The sequence below is a fragment of the Rhea americana genome, unplaced genomic scaffold, assembly GCF_003343005.1.
Source record: "Rhea americana isolate MKP2758 unplaced genomic scaffold, rheAme1 scaffold_55, whole genome shotgun sequence".
Lineage (NCBI taxonomy): Eukaryota > Metazoa > Chordata > Aves > Rheiformes > Rheidae > Rhea > Rhea americana.
The window spans coordinates 3,553,969-3,568,997 of NW_028186701.1; the positions used below are offsets into that span (position 1 = coordinate 3,553,969).

The 15,029-nt window shown below is 40.4% G+C and overlaps 1 long non-coding RNA gene across 2 annotated transcripts in view; it reads left to right on the plus strand.

Moving 5' to 3' along the window:
- LOC146587993 (uncharacterized) overlaps positions 1 to 13,934 on the plus strand; it is a 31,615-nt gene extending 17,681 nt beyond the window's left edge. For both annotated transcript variants that reach the window (XR_014897529.1, XR_014897530.1), the window contains one exon: positions 13,762 to 13,934. This is a non-coding gene — a long non-coding RNA (uncharacterized LOC146587993). The remainder of the gene's footprint in view (positions 1 to 13,761) is intronic.
- The last annotated feature ends 1,095 nt before the right edge of the window (positions 13,935 to 15,029 follow it).

A 15,029-nucleotide genomic window follows, 5' to 3' on the forward strand; every position in this document is an offset into this window, starting at 1 on the left:
TGGCTAGAGTCATGGGGAAGRCAGACCAATCTTGAAATTCAGTACATGAATTCCCTATTTAATCAATTAGTAGAGGAAAATTTCTCTAAGGACTATCAGGAGGGCAGTTTAATTACCTGCCTTTGCAGGATCCCTCTTTCTTTTCTGCATGGCTGATTTGAGGAGGTGAAGAGCTCTGCTGCTGTGACTGTACTGCTTCTAAGCTCTGAGCTAGCTCAGCTTACTTTCTCTTCGGTAGAAAATCCCCATGTGCTATGCAAGTCACTGCTCACCAGCAAAAGATCATAACTATGCAAGCAAAATTCTTGAGTAGGGCRCACTCTGCTCTGCCTCTACCCAGAGAGAGGGTCAAGACTGCATCCATCCTGTGAGGAGCCCATTTCAGACCATGGTCGGTGGATCCCTTATGTACAGTCTTATGGACAGCTTCRCTGGGAGAAATAATCAGTGACTGGCATAGAGTAGGGAGGTAAACCCACAAGCTTTCCATCAGATGGACCAGTCCAGTAGTGTAAAACCCCGATGTAAAAGGCTAGTAATGTCTCATAACAGAACTTAGCTCTCCAAAGAGATTTTCTTGGAGATAGAGATTGGAAGTGAACCAATTTCTCTAGGACTATCCAATTCCTCTAGTCATTTCAGAGGACAGTTCAGGCAAACAGCAGAAAATGTTGAAGAGGAGCTCTCTTTTTCACTGCATAGGACTGAATTCTGTTTATCTTTTGTTTTTCCTAATTTGTTTAAAATGTTCTATTTATCAAAGTTTTTTCCTATGACAACCTCTCTTTAATAACTTTCTGATTTATTGTTTTTTATGACAGTGACTATTGGCCTTAATGAATAACATAATTCCTTCTGTCCTAAAGAGATGTCAGTGACTCCATAGATGAATATGCACTTACTATTCTTTACTTTCTGTGGTCCATAGGCACTTTCCCATGTACTCTAGAACAAAGCCCACAAATACCCAAGTTATGAATGATTTTACTTTCTTCTGCTAATACTAACATTGGCCATTTTTGATCTTTGGATCTTTAAAAGTGAAATTAAATTGTCACCATTTTTCATATGAATATGCTACTATAAAGGCTAATAAGGAGCAGGCTAGTTTGCATAACTCAGCTAAGAAAATAAAAAAATCAAATATCCTTGTGTGGATATACAATAGCATGCATAATACTTTTTGCAATTAAGTCTGCTTTTGATAGATTCATTTTTTCCTTCAGGTTAACATTGAGACAACATTGTGCCCAGTCACACCCATATTCATTTACAGAATTTAGCCTTAAGCTAATTCAGATATAATTATTATTCTTTCCTCCTACTTCCCTTTAAACTACTGTAAGCATAGTTTGCTTTGAAATGAGCTGGCCATTTTTTTCCCATAAAGTACATAAAGTAATCCAGTGCTTAGAGCACTTACTTCTTTCTCTCTTTATTTTACACAGCACACACGGCTCTTAAGATGGGAGAAAAGAAGAGATTATTTTTCTCTCCTTTTTAATTAATCCATTTTGTACCAGAGCAATAATAAGAAGGCAAAGATAACTGAGTCAAAGGGTTTTTCTCTCGTGACATTTTCAGTGACAAGTTAAAATGAAAATTGCTTGGAATTAGAGGTTGGGTAAGTTAGTGAACTAGCCTTGTATCTTTAAGGGTTTGGCTCAGTTCTAGTTCACATCAAATACATAAATTAAGTTTGTGGTCTTGTCCTCATMCTCATTTGTATGAATTACAAGCTACAAGAGGGCATGTTGTAAGTCCACAAAGCTAGCAGCCAACAGAGGCTGCTGGATACAGGTGTTTTATTTCCGCTGTAGTCTCCCGAATGAGGCAGTCTCACTGTTTCCTCCAGGCTCTTCATTCAGGTCCCTCTCTCTCCTCCTCCCTCACCTGCCAGTCTCCCTTCCAAAAATCCCCACTCTCCTTCTTAAAAAAGATAAAAATAATAATAATAAATCAGCTTGACACAGAGTATGGAAGAAATCATCTGCAATGGTTAAAATTAGGCACAGTTTATGAGCAGCTGACAACAGAAAACTATCTGACAGCCTTAAATTTAAATTGTTCTCTTGGCTTAGCCTAATATCATTGTTAATATTTTTTTAAAAAAACAAACATCTCAGTGACTTGGAATGTACATTATTAGCTTGAACCAAGACAAGTGAAACCTTTGCAAGAAATTCAAAAGCCTTAAAGGCTCTTTCAAGGCAGGAGTTTCTGTACTGGAAGAACAACGTGGTGCTGTGAACTTCAGAGTCATTGCCCCCAGGACAACACGAGAGGAGCTTTCACACAGACGTGTTAGAAATTCTGCCCAAACCAGCTCAGCACAAGTCACAAGTAAACTGTAAATAGATAGTAAATCAGAGGGAGGAGATAGAGCAAATAGCCAAAGATATTAAGATAAACAATACATAATTATTCAAATAGACTAAACATAAATAAAGCTGCATGTGTGTCTCTGTAGGCCCTCCAGGTCACTAAGGAATTAAGGAGGCAATTAACAAGGATTAAGACATTTTCAAGAACTGAATTAATTATTTGCATTTGTCTCCACTGTAGTGAGGGATTTTGAAATTTATGGAAATTACAACTGTGATATTATAAAGATAAACATTTCTGTAGAAGAGGTTCTGGAGCAAGTTGAGAAAGCCAAGTTCATAAAGTTAAAAGTATCCAGGGGTGCTCAGAAGAAGCTAAACTGCAGAGCTAAACTACTGGCCAGAGCACGCAATATGAGTTTAAAAAACAAGGGTGTTTCCCAAGACTAAAGAATTTCCCTATTCCAATATATGAGTCAGAAACRAATGTAGGTAATGCAGACCCCAGGKCTGAGGATGCTCGCTGTGCGCACCCAAGGACAAAGTCAATTTTGGTATGCAGAATCTGGCCAGGGCAGCTCTGCAGCTGTGCTGCAGCTCTTTCTCCTCAAACCTGTAAAAACTCCTGCCAAATTAAGGAAGTGCAAAGTGTCAGCAAGTTTTCAAAACACTTTTGACAAAGTTTCTCATAGCAGACTGATGGGTCAAAAACAAATAGTGGAATAATATGCTGCATGATATATTGATTAAGCAAATAATCTCSGTATGGGTCTGTGTGACAACAGTAAATATTAAATCACCAGTGACTTGAATGTTAATTCTTATCTCTTCCCATTCCCATTGTATCTGCTCATAGTAAGGTATTTTGAAGAGCCTGCTTCAACGTTTACCTTCARGAGGGCTGGGCTCTCCCTGACACCCCCATCCCCAGGATGCCGCTACTAGGTTGAACAGTGATGGCGATATCCACTTTAATTTCTTTCTGTGCTTGTTATTTCTGTAGGCATAGCCTTGCTGAGTCATTTTGCCACCTGAGAGTCTGGGCTCTCCAAAGGTGAGCAGGTGAAAAGCAGAGTGCCCCAGGCCCCATGTTGATCTTTGGATGATTTTTCACCGTAATTTAGAGAGGAGTAACAATGTGTTGCTGAAGTTTATGCACACAACTAAGACTGATAGGCAGCATAAATCATGGAAGACTCTGAGTAATTTCAGTAGATCACACATATACACCCCAGGCATGTAAAATGTAGTCTGAGGAATACAGTTTAACATGTATAGGTGAAATAGCAGTTTCTTCATGTGAAATGGTGTTCTCTTCACTTGATTGTTTCAGGAAAATTCAGTATAGCTCACTAAGGACATCCTTCCCCCCTCTCCCAAGATGCAGATAAAGTCACTTAAGCAAAAAAAAAAAAATAATAATAATAACATAAGCCATCCAAGACAAACAGACTAACACTTTCAGACCTTTGTATTTGGTAGGCTGCATTCTCTGTGTGAGGATCAGTGCAAAACAAGGGCCCCGATTTGGGGCTTTTGTATGGTATTTGATATAGCTATAGCTATAACTGAAGAGACCCTGCAGCAGGTAATAGAAATAGAGGCATAGACAACTTTATGGTGGAAAGATGAGTGGAAATAGGCCAGATCCAGTAAAATATTTTTATGGTCCTCCTTAGTCCTCATACTATTTGCTTGTTCCCATACCTTGCTGCACTCCCAGTTCACCTGCTGCCTCTGCCTCTCTCAGAAAGGGGCTTGTGGCTCTCAAGAGCTTCCCAGCTCTCAGCTTGCAATGAGCTACCATACTCACCACTTTTTTCCTCACCTTTTGAGCACAGTGGCTATCCCACTCCAGTGCCCTGTTCCTGCCGCCCCCACTCCACCAATCTGCCTGTCTTCCCTGGACTTATAGCACTGCCTCTTGCTAAAATGAAGAGGTGCTGCTGGCTCTCTACCCCACACTTCTGATGCTGGTGAGCCTCAGCACTGAGGAGCATTGCACAAGCAGAACACCTAGTAGTGAGTTATCAGGCTGAGGGWTGCCTCGTGGATGGAGTCTTGAGTCTGCAAACAAATCCCTGCTGTTCTGCCCTGTCCTYAGCCAGTCCTTCCCACTCCCTCCTTTGTGCCAGTCCTGGTCTTGTCTGATCTCCCAGTCAGCTGGTTCAGGAAGTTAAGCTGGCAGAAAACTAATCCTGCAAAGAAATGTGTAGCCACTTTAGCTCCTGAACCAGCTTACTTCAGGGTCAGACAAGCATGAGTGCCAGCACAAGGGGGGAAGAAGGGGGGAGAAGCAGAAAACACAGCCAGCGGTAAGGATAGGATTGCAGCAATGCGGATTAGAACTGTTTTGAGCTGTCTTGGAAGCGCAACCTTAGGCACCAGCCTGCTTAGCACTGTCAAAACTGAGACTTGCTTGCACACGTGTAGAGTTGACAACCTCAGGCAGCAAAGGCAAAACTTTGAGACGAAAACCTTTCAGCCCTACAGAGCTTGGGCACCTCTTTGCTTAGGAGGCACATCTCTGTTCAGGATTTCAGCATCATATCCTCAGGCTTAAGCATTTATGACCCACTGGGAGTATTTAAGCCATTTTTTGATCTGCCTGTTAAGGTCCATGTGCTGGGATTTAAGTGACTGTTTGGAGAGGTACATGGAAGAAACCCTCACTCCATGGAGAGAGCATAGGCAGGATTATTGCTTCACCATCAGGGAGCCCAGACCACTCAGTAAGGACGCTCAAGGTTGTTCAATGTCCTCAAAGGGAAGATTTGAAAGGGCTGCCTACATTCTCACCTGCACCAGCAGAAAATTTGGAGTAGGCTGGGAAAAAGAGGGAGTCTTCCAGGACTTCCAGGAGATGGTACATATTTCCACAGAATAGCCAAAATGGAGCCTCTGCTATTCCATGAGGAAATGCTGATAGAGCAGCAAGGAGCTGTCATCACTGCTGCCTTCCCTGAGCGTCTTCTCTGCCTTGTTTCTCTGCCTGCTGCTGCCCTCTCTTTTGCAGTGTCAGATGCAGCAGGGCCAAGCAGCGTCCTCTATCTCCAGGCAGACCTCTCCTACAGAAAGACCTGCCCCAGTCTTGTAGAAGGCTAGAAAGCAGAGCTGCTAGGGAAGTTAATGAAAAAAAATGACTCAAAACCAATAATTTTGCAATTGGGGGGCAGCAAAGATTTAATTGATTCAGTTATGRAAGACTCAAGGGGAATGGAGTGATAGCTTGGGTATTTTTCATCTAGACTGTTTGGTCTGATCCTCAGGGCAATGCGTATTAGGCCAAATTTTCCCTAAATGAACAAAGCAAAAAACTTCCATGCAGTGTATATTCAGCCTGAAGAACTTCCTGGTAACTCAAGTTATTGAGGCAGATTGTTGATTAGGATCCAAGAGAGGATTAGAAACTCTTTTAAGCATAAATAGTATTTGCAACTGTGTGAGTAAAGCAAACGGATACAAGGGAAATCAAACCTCATGCTTCAGGGCATAAACTGTTCTCTTATGAGTCAGGATCAACCTTTTTTCCTCTATACATAGTTAGCTAGGTGCTCGCTGTGGTTTTGATTTACTCTGAAGCATCAGTTACTGGATGCTGCCAGAGGCAGGATGCTGGACTAGATAGAGCCATGATGTGTTTCTATAGGGCAACCCTTTTGTTCCCATATTGGCAAAGCGTTGTGGGAAAGCTTTAGTGATTCATGACTTCAGCAGCTCTTGGTCTTCCAGAGCATTAGTATCTYATTTCCATAAGCACTAAATTTACTCTCAATTGCTAGAGAAATAAACAGGCAAAGTTACATGAAGCACTATTTATCTACATGGCACAGGCAGCATTTATTTAAACTAAATAGAGATAGGCTTTTAAGATCTGTGTAGGTCATTTTTCCAAATAAGAAATGAATTAATTTTTGTATTCCATTTCAGCTGCAAAGAAATCTCACAACTTCCAGAAGGTTTTGTACTTTGAGAAATATATCTTTATGTCCATGTGTGTCTCTACATATAAATGTATATATGTTTATACACACACACACATATATATACACACATATATACACATATACATACATATATTTCTGTTGGTCCGATAAAAGGTTTTGATTTACTAGCATTTCCTTACAAATTAAAGGCAGGCAAGGATCGACCAGTAATGTAGGTGACAGAGCATGCACTAACAAAGTCTGCCTCTCCATGCTGCCTCTTTGATGTACTTCATCTTTGCCCTAAAGGAATTTCATTATCCTATGGTGAGCCAGTAATGAAATCTGTACTCAGAATCAAGCCTTCATAGAGAACGGTATCTTGACTCTTTGTTCTGTACAGACTAGCTGTGTGTGGTAGGAATATGTTTCTATTTGTGTGTGATCTGAGTATACTTTGAATACTGATCTCCAGATAAAAAGGATAGAGATCTAATTTGACAAAATATTAAATTCCTCTATCTTGCTTTATCTAACAAAATTCTGATGCCTATTAGTGTGATGAACATTTTGGGTGATACTCGTAGTGTTAAGATCATGTGAGAAAAATCTCTGCACAGCGAATCAAATTGTGTGTCAAAGACCCTGATTTATAAAGAGTGCAGAGGGCTCTTAAGTACTATTTTTAGAACAATGCCGCAACAGATTTACACACAGAGAGGAAAAAACCCTACTCTACAGTCACTTAGGAGCAAAGTAGCATTTCACTGCATAACAATGAAGTACTAATTGCTCTTTGTCATCACTTTTTATGCAAATTGCCAAAGAACATTTGCCCAATGTGTATTTTACCTTTTAACAAAGAAAGTAGTCATGACAAACTAGACCAAATTTCATAAGCTAAGGACAAAAGTAGGCTGTATCATACATAAATTGCAGCTAGCAAGTCTATTCCTTTGAGGACCTCTATCAACTTACCCACAAAAGTCCATAAACAAAAAAAAAGGTCTTTTGGCCTACATTTCTAGTTCAGTTATATTAAGTTCAGCTATTAGAAGACTGAAGTTCCTTCTTACGGAACTTAATTGTCACTATTTGCATCTTTGTTTACTTTTTCCTTTTCTCTTGGGATAATCACCAAATATCACCAATTGTCATTTTCTTACAGACTGCTTTCAAGCTTTTACTCAATTCATTATGTGGATTTGCAACATTGTAGCTGGCCAATTATTTGTTTTAAAATGTTTTCTTGAATTTCTTTTTAATAAAAAAAAAATTATTATCTGTCTTAAATTCCATACATTCTCACAACTTTTAAACTAAACTGACAGTTCCTCAAAGAACACCAGAATTTCAACAGCTCTGGAATAACATTTCCCTTTTGATCCAATGACTGCAGTGTAAGAAAGAGAAACATATAATAAATCACCTTTGTTCTACATGAAGCTTTACTGTTTTAGTCATTCTGCAACTGTCACTGAAAATTTGATATGAAAATTACMTAGATGGCAGACCAGGTCAAAATGCAGACATCCTAATGGACTGCATTGTGTCAAAGCATTTTCTTCAGAAACATCCCAACATACTCACGTTTTTGGGGGGGKTTTGTTTTTTTCCTGAGGAACGTAAGAAGGATATCATTGTGCAAGGAGTTTCTGACTTGCATAAGCAATGAATTCATTTGGTGAGCTAGTGGGTCTTTTCAATTTCTAGTTTCTACAAACTTCAAACATAACAGAGAGTTCCAGCAGAGTCTCTTTTCTACTCATATGCTATTGACAGCAGACCTTTATCATTCACAGCTTCAAGTTAACACAGCAAAGAGCAGCTTTAAATCACTCCAGTAATCGAGGTCATAATTATTTGCCACAGCTCAAAAAAAAAAAAAAAAAAAAAAAAAAAAAAAAGCAAACTGCAGGCCAACGCACTCTTGCTTTCCCCTCTAAGACAGAACAGTGACATAGGATGGACCTCTTTCTTAAATGCTAACATTTCAGAAACAGTATCTGTTAATCAGAAAATACATGAATATAGTTTATAAACCTCTCTGCATCTTCACTCTTACATATTTTTTGTCCCCGTCTGATGCTTAAATCACAAGAACATCCTGCTATCCAGCTTTTTTTTGAAAAAAGGCAAAAGTGATCAATGTGATAAGTAAGTGAATCAAATAATCTTTCATAATGTGGAAACTCACAGATCTATTGAGGTTCCGAGTTATTTGGTTACTATAAAGCAAAAAGCAAAATAAATAACCCTAGCAAAAGCCAAAGCTGTTGGTGTAGTACTGAAGTACTGTAAAATTGCCTCAGAATTACATTGTAGTCAGGAAAAACAATTCCAAAATAGTTTGTCTAATAAAAAACTATCAGAGGCAGTGCAAGTTGTTGCTCCAGTGTGGCTATGGCATGCCTGTTGATTGCCTTTGCCAGTATGTCTGCATACTTCATGTTCTCTCATCTGACCTCCTGTGTGTCCTCCTCTGGCTTTTGTAGAGAGTTAGAAACTACTCCCAGTCTCCATAAACCTCCTTATGCTCCACTGATGTTCCAGCTGCAAAAAGTTTGCATTATTATTAAACTAAACATGAATCAACCTTCGTCTCTTCAATTTCATATTCCTCTGCGTGTACATGCGCTATTTCCTACTGCTCTCTCTGAAGGTCCACTGCGTATTTTGCTGAGCTTCTCAGTCATACCCTGTAACACAGATGTGTCTATCTCCAGTGCACTTGCATTTCACTCTCCTCTGCTGGCTTCTGTCAAAGCTAGTGGCTTTTCACTCTGCTTCCTCCTTCCCTCCCTTCTCCCCCTGCTCACTCCCCCTGCTCACTCCCACCCCCAGCACTCCAGTCTTCTATCTCAATCTCACTAGTATTTTAATATCTTCATGGCTTCACATTTTCTGCCATCTGCTACATCCTGCATGACTCATCACTAGAACACAACAGAAATCCCTCTTCATGCCGAAGCAACAGTACACTCAGCAGAGTACATGTTCTCCTTCATAAGCAAAGGAAACACACAGCTGTCACAGCGGCCGGGTGGCACCAAGGACCAAGGGAAGAGATTATTAAGGGCACAAGTGGCAGCTGGGCATCTAGTTAGACATTTCACCACCACTTGGCAGCTCTGAAGAAACTCGTTGTGATTCCTTACAAAGCGAGAAATGTGTCCTTGTTGTGGCTGCACGATCCAGCCTGCAAGGAAACAAATTTATTTATATGAAGTCTCTGTTCCAGTTATCCAATGAAAGCAGAATCATGTGTGCTAAAAATTCAGAGCTGTTACCAATCCAGTATTTGTGTTTGTGAGCAATAATTACCTCAAGCCTTTTACTCTAATTAATGGATTTGGGTCTAGTCAGCCACTAGTGTATGTGCCTAAACTCTCATTGATGATAAAGACTATGTAGAGTAAAAGACTCCTTAAAAATAGTAATTTCTCAATGCAGAATAAGATTTTTCTCTTACTCATCTTTTTTCCTTCCCAAAATCATGATTTAGGATTAAATCTTGCCAGAATAGCGATGTTTTGGGACATGTCAGAATTTGGACCCAGATAGTTCAGAAATAATTTCTTTTCTTTTGAATACAACATGGAATGAAAAAGTCTCCTTCCTGATATTTAGTGTCTAGAGCACAAATACCATCCCATCATCTCTCAGCTAATCTTTGCAAATACCTCCTTATTCTCAAATCCTAGAAGTTTTCCCTTTCTGAGAGGCTCTTTTTTTTCCCAACCCTCTTGTGCATTCCTTCATTTGCAGCATGACACACTTGTCAAGGCAGATGCTTTGTTTATGCTCTTAAGGTTTGCTGGAGAYATTATCACTTTGTTTTCTGGATAACTGTAAAGAGAGTTGTAGAAATAATGGTTTCCCAACTGTTCTGAGCAAGTTCAGCTAAAAAAGGTTGAGYTTGGTGCACAGTTGCCCTTAAATGACTTTCAGAGCTGATTTGTCCACACCAATTCTCATTGATGGGGCAGATGAACTGAGGTTTAAATATGTTATTTTGGATGGCCCTGTTTTGGGGAGCAGACTCAKTAATCACACAGACCAACAGAATCAAGGAACTTGTCAGATTTCACCATTGGAATATTAAAACATAGCATAGTTTTATATTCTATTTGAAAACACAATTCTAAATGCAAATTGTGAAACATTACCTATTAATCATAAATAGCAATGAACATAGTAGAAAAATTAAGTAATAGTAGATCTAACTAAAATCTCAGAAGAAGGCATTGCTTTAAAGACAAATGGAGTASTATAAAGCCTTAACTTTACTGGTTACCTACAAAACTTACTGTGGGCTGTACTTGAACTGCTTATCAGGGCATTTCAGTGCAAGACAGCAGAGGGCTGTAAGGATTGTATTTGCTCTGGGGCTGACTCCCGCAGAACCAGTGAAAAGAATAATCTTAAGCCATTCATTGTAAGTGTCTAACAGGTGTTGCAATTGCTTTTCCCAAATTACTAGACATCAACCCAAAGTCTGGCAGCTCTGACAAGCATTCASTTGGAATTGTTTACTGCTCTTTTCTGTAAAAAGAAAATGCCAGAGAGACCCTAATGTTTGACTTAGAGACCATACAAAGTGGTTTGGACATAACATATAAACCTTAATGATTCTTGACCCTCAGTTTCTTGACATACTAAGTCAACAGCTCCTTAAAGGTCCRTTTATATTTTGTTATCCACATCCATTTTTTTGAAGGTCAGTGTCTGCCTTCTTTTTTTCCTGCCTTGCTTCCTGRCACTATAATTTTAGTCTTGACAACAATATTTTAATTACTTATTAAATTAATACTTTATTTCAAATATTATATCTCAGTGGCTCCTCAAAACACCACACGGGAAATCTGATGGTTTGCGCATGGCAAATGTTCCTTTTTGGAGCTTTTGATGTTATGTCAAGCCATGCTGTGGAGACTTTACATTGTGGATCTTTGACATCACGCTCCATGACAATGTCTCCTTCTTAGCTGTCACAGTTACTGACTCCGGGTGTGCTATTCATACYGTCAGTATTCATGGAAATGCAATATACCTGACGTGTGTTAGAATCTGGCTGTGAAAAGACATATGGTGCATGTAGCATAATCAGTAATCAATGCTGAATTTCTTAATCACTGCAAAGAAAATTATGCAATTTCATGAATTCTACCTGCACAACCCAGAAGAATATGTGTCTAATTACCAATAATGACTCAGATCTGTGTGTAGGACCTGGGTTTATCCAGGAAAGCTGATCTTTTCCATCCCRGTGCTGCTGTATAAACTGTACATTGGAAGGAAATGACATTTTCCTCAATAAAAAACTGCARGGTTTGTCCTTATTTTTCCTTTGTCTCTCCTTCCATTACCGCTGTAAAGATGGAGTTGTGTAAGAGTACCACTAACATGCTACTCATTCACAGTGTCTTCAAGTCAGAGTGGTTTTAGCAGAGACTGCAACRAAAGTTGTTCTGTGCAGTACTTTGATCTTTTCTTGTAACTCTTTAAGACAGGAATTATCTATTACTAGGAAAAAGCCACTTGTTTTATAAATATGTGATTGAAATATCCTGCAATACACAAGGCTCTCCAACAAGTGGCACTATTAAGACTATTAAAAGTTAAAAGATTGATATGCAAATGAGATCTCAGAAAGGGCTGTTGGGACATGTTTTACAATATTGCTTTCTATTTTAAATCTTTTAAATATACATATGAAATATGATTGAAATAGATAGTCATAATTCAGATATTCTAGCAAGTTTTGTGTTATCCATAAAGAAAATATTGAAAAGGAGGTCAAGAGCCACAAGCTCAACCAGACCGTCTTCTCTAAAGGGATGAAGCCATGGAGCTGTGGGGAAACTGCCTAATTAAGACATTAGTAAGGGTAGTATGTAGCCAGGAAATTGGTCCATAGGGCTAAGCTAAAGCCAATTCTTAAATGTATTGAGGTAGCTTTTTCTTAAGGATGTTGCAGCATTCAGGGTGAACTATCCTTGAAATATAAGATAACTTCTAGATTGCATGTCTTCACATTTACTCTCATCTTATTTTGTTGCTGTTGCTTGACAAATGGTTGATCATTTTGAGAGGCTATGTATGACTTCTCTTTAAAAAATGTATTTGCCTGGAATATATGTTTGGCTGTATTACAAGAAAAATGGTTCAGAAATAGTTACGTATACAAGAATTGAGGTGTGAATATGGTTGATAGCAATGAAAACAGGATCAGACTAGATTTTTGTTACTGGAATGTAAGCAGCTTGGAAGTGAATTAGAAAGCCAATGTACTAAAATATAGCATATATAAGATAAAAATAGTATTTTAAAATGATAGGTTCCTTTTGGTTAGTGCAATATTCTTCCCATCTTTTCAAATCTAATCTGTCAGCTTTTCCCCAGATTTCTGGTATATGACCATCAGATAAAATGGCCTATAATAAAATCATGATCTGAATGATACACAGGAATCTGAACTCTGTCTTCCATTAAGAGTGAAATTTTACTTACCCTGATATAACAAAATTATTAACAGCATCCAAGTACCAAAGCTGCATATAGGTACTTACCGAGATTTTGAGAAGCCTGTGTGCACAATTCCTACCTGGCTCCAGCTTCTTTCACTCTGTGCTGATTTCCATGCTGCTCAAGAGTGATCTTGTTCACACCAAAGTCATTGGAAATTTGATCATGGGGTACAAAGAATTGTAAGACCTAAAGGGGACAATTTTCCACTTTACACTTACTTTAAATCAAATTGTAACATCCAATTTAAAACATTGGCCAGTAAGATAAACAGTAATTATTGCACTTTTCAGAAATGGGTGCTGTGGGCAGAGGTTTATATAGACCTTTTTGTTTTCTGTTTGACCAGCTTTGACTCACTTGTGGCTGTATCTCCTACAGTGTGTTGTAAATAACAGAGTATGTGCACTTTGAAAGCAGTGGTATAATGGGCATGCAAAGTGCTAACTAAAGCATTACAAATGCTGCATGCCTTTTATTTTTATCTCTTAGCCCTTCTGAATGTAGTATTTTTATCTCTTGCCCCAATAGAAAATTATTTTTGTGTCTCTAGGACAAGCAAGGCAACAAGGAGACTCAGCCTTGCCAGCTTTTAAACACAGAACAAATCCCGTTACACACTGTAGGACTTTTGATATGCTCAGTGCTATGTACGTCTGAGAAACCAGAACCTAAATGGCACTTGTGAGCAAGGTTTTATATAATCATTACTTGGAAAGGGAAACATAAGTTTATGAGTCAAATTCTCCAGTGGAGTGCTATTATGCAGCCACATGTAGCTATGAAAAGTAGGTGTAAAATGCTACTAACTGAGAATGCTTTTCAGTTTGCACAAGCGTACAACCATGCAAAATGCAAGCCAGGGGAGAACTAAGCTTTTGAAAAGTGATGATGTATCTGACATAAGATACGAAAAGTTGTTTCTGTGTTGATACACAGTATTTGCATAACCTTCTGTAGTTAACTAGACTTTGAAAATGCAGGTAGCCCGATGAAGAAACTGTAATTCAGAAGACAGCAGTGAAACAACTTCATTGAAATTGCTCCTCACGGAAAGAAGATATGTGAAACACTGTGCATCATCTGTCTATAGTTGGGGGGGGGGGAGAGAATAAAAATACACATTAAAAACTGACATAAGCAGAGAATAAAATAACAAACATATGCATTAATTACTAGATACGCTTTTGTTAGCAGTAGGTCACCATCATTCTTCATTGACATTTATTGCAACTGCAATTTCTTTTTCAAGACCACTGACCCAAGAAAATGTAACCCTCTAGTTATCCAATGCCCTTTAATTAGAGATGTCTCCAGAGAGACTCTCACTCGTAGCCCCCATTGTGAATCATTTTATTTTCTAACTTTCTGTTTCATTGACACTCTTTCATCTTTATGTTTTAGTGTCTTAGCCCGGTTGAATAACTCAGGCTCATACAATTCAGTTTATTCATTTACCAACTCTCCCATTTCATTTCACATCTCATGACATTTCAGGTCCTTCTCAAAAGCAGCCCCTGCTGCAAATCAAGGTAATTTGTAGGAATCGCCAGCTCTCCGCGTTGCAAGCGGAACTATGGTGCCAGCCTTCGAAGCGGGAAAYGGGCTTGAAACGTCGCACCTTAACACCCCGCAGGACAAGGCAACGAGCAAATAACGATCCCGCGCGGGGAAGACTGGCAGGGGGGCTGCGGCGGTGGCGGAGGGGCGTCGTTGTTCGTCTCGGGAGCGTTTATCCGTCCTTGTGAAGCTTGGCAGGGCTGACTCATGGTTGTTGGGCGCCTGCGGTTGTCAATGTTCGTAGGATGAGGTTTCCCCGGGGGCGGGGCGCGTAAAATATCACCCGGACCAGCGCCGAGGCGCCGGCGTCCCCCCGGAGGATGACCGAGGGGGTGTTTTTTCGCCCTGCCCGCCCAACCGCCGCCGCGGGTCCCGCCCGCCGCCGCAGAGCCGTTTCGCACCGCCGCCCCCGCCGCCATGGCGGCTGGCGAGGCCGCGCGCCGCCCCCAACGGCCCCTCGCGGCGAACTACGACTCCCAGAGCCCTCCGCGGCCGGCGGCGCGAGCCCAAACACGGGGGCCGGCACGCGCGCACGCACACGCACACACACGCACGCCYCCGCGCCGGAGGGAGGCGGCGGGCCCGCGCCGCGCATGCGCCTCCCGCGGGCGGCCGGAGGGGCGGGGCGGGTGGAATGTCAAGCGGCGGCGGCGCTATTCGCGGAGCGGCCGTACGCCGCTTTCCGTGCGTA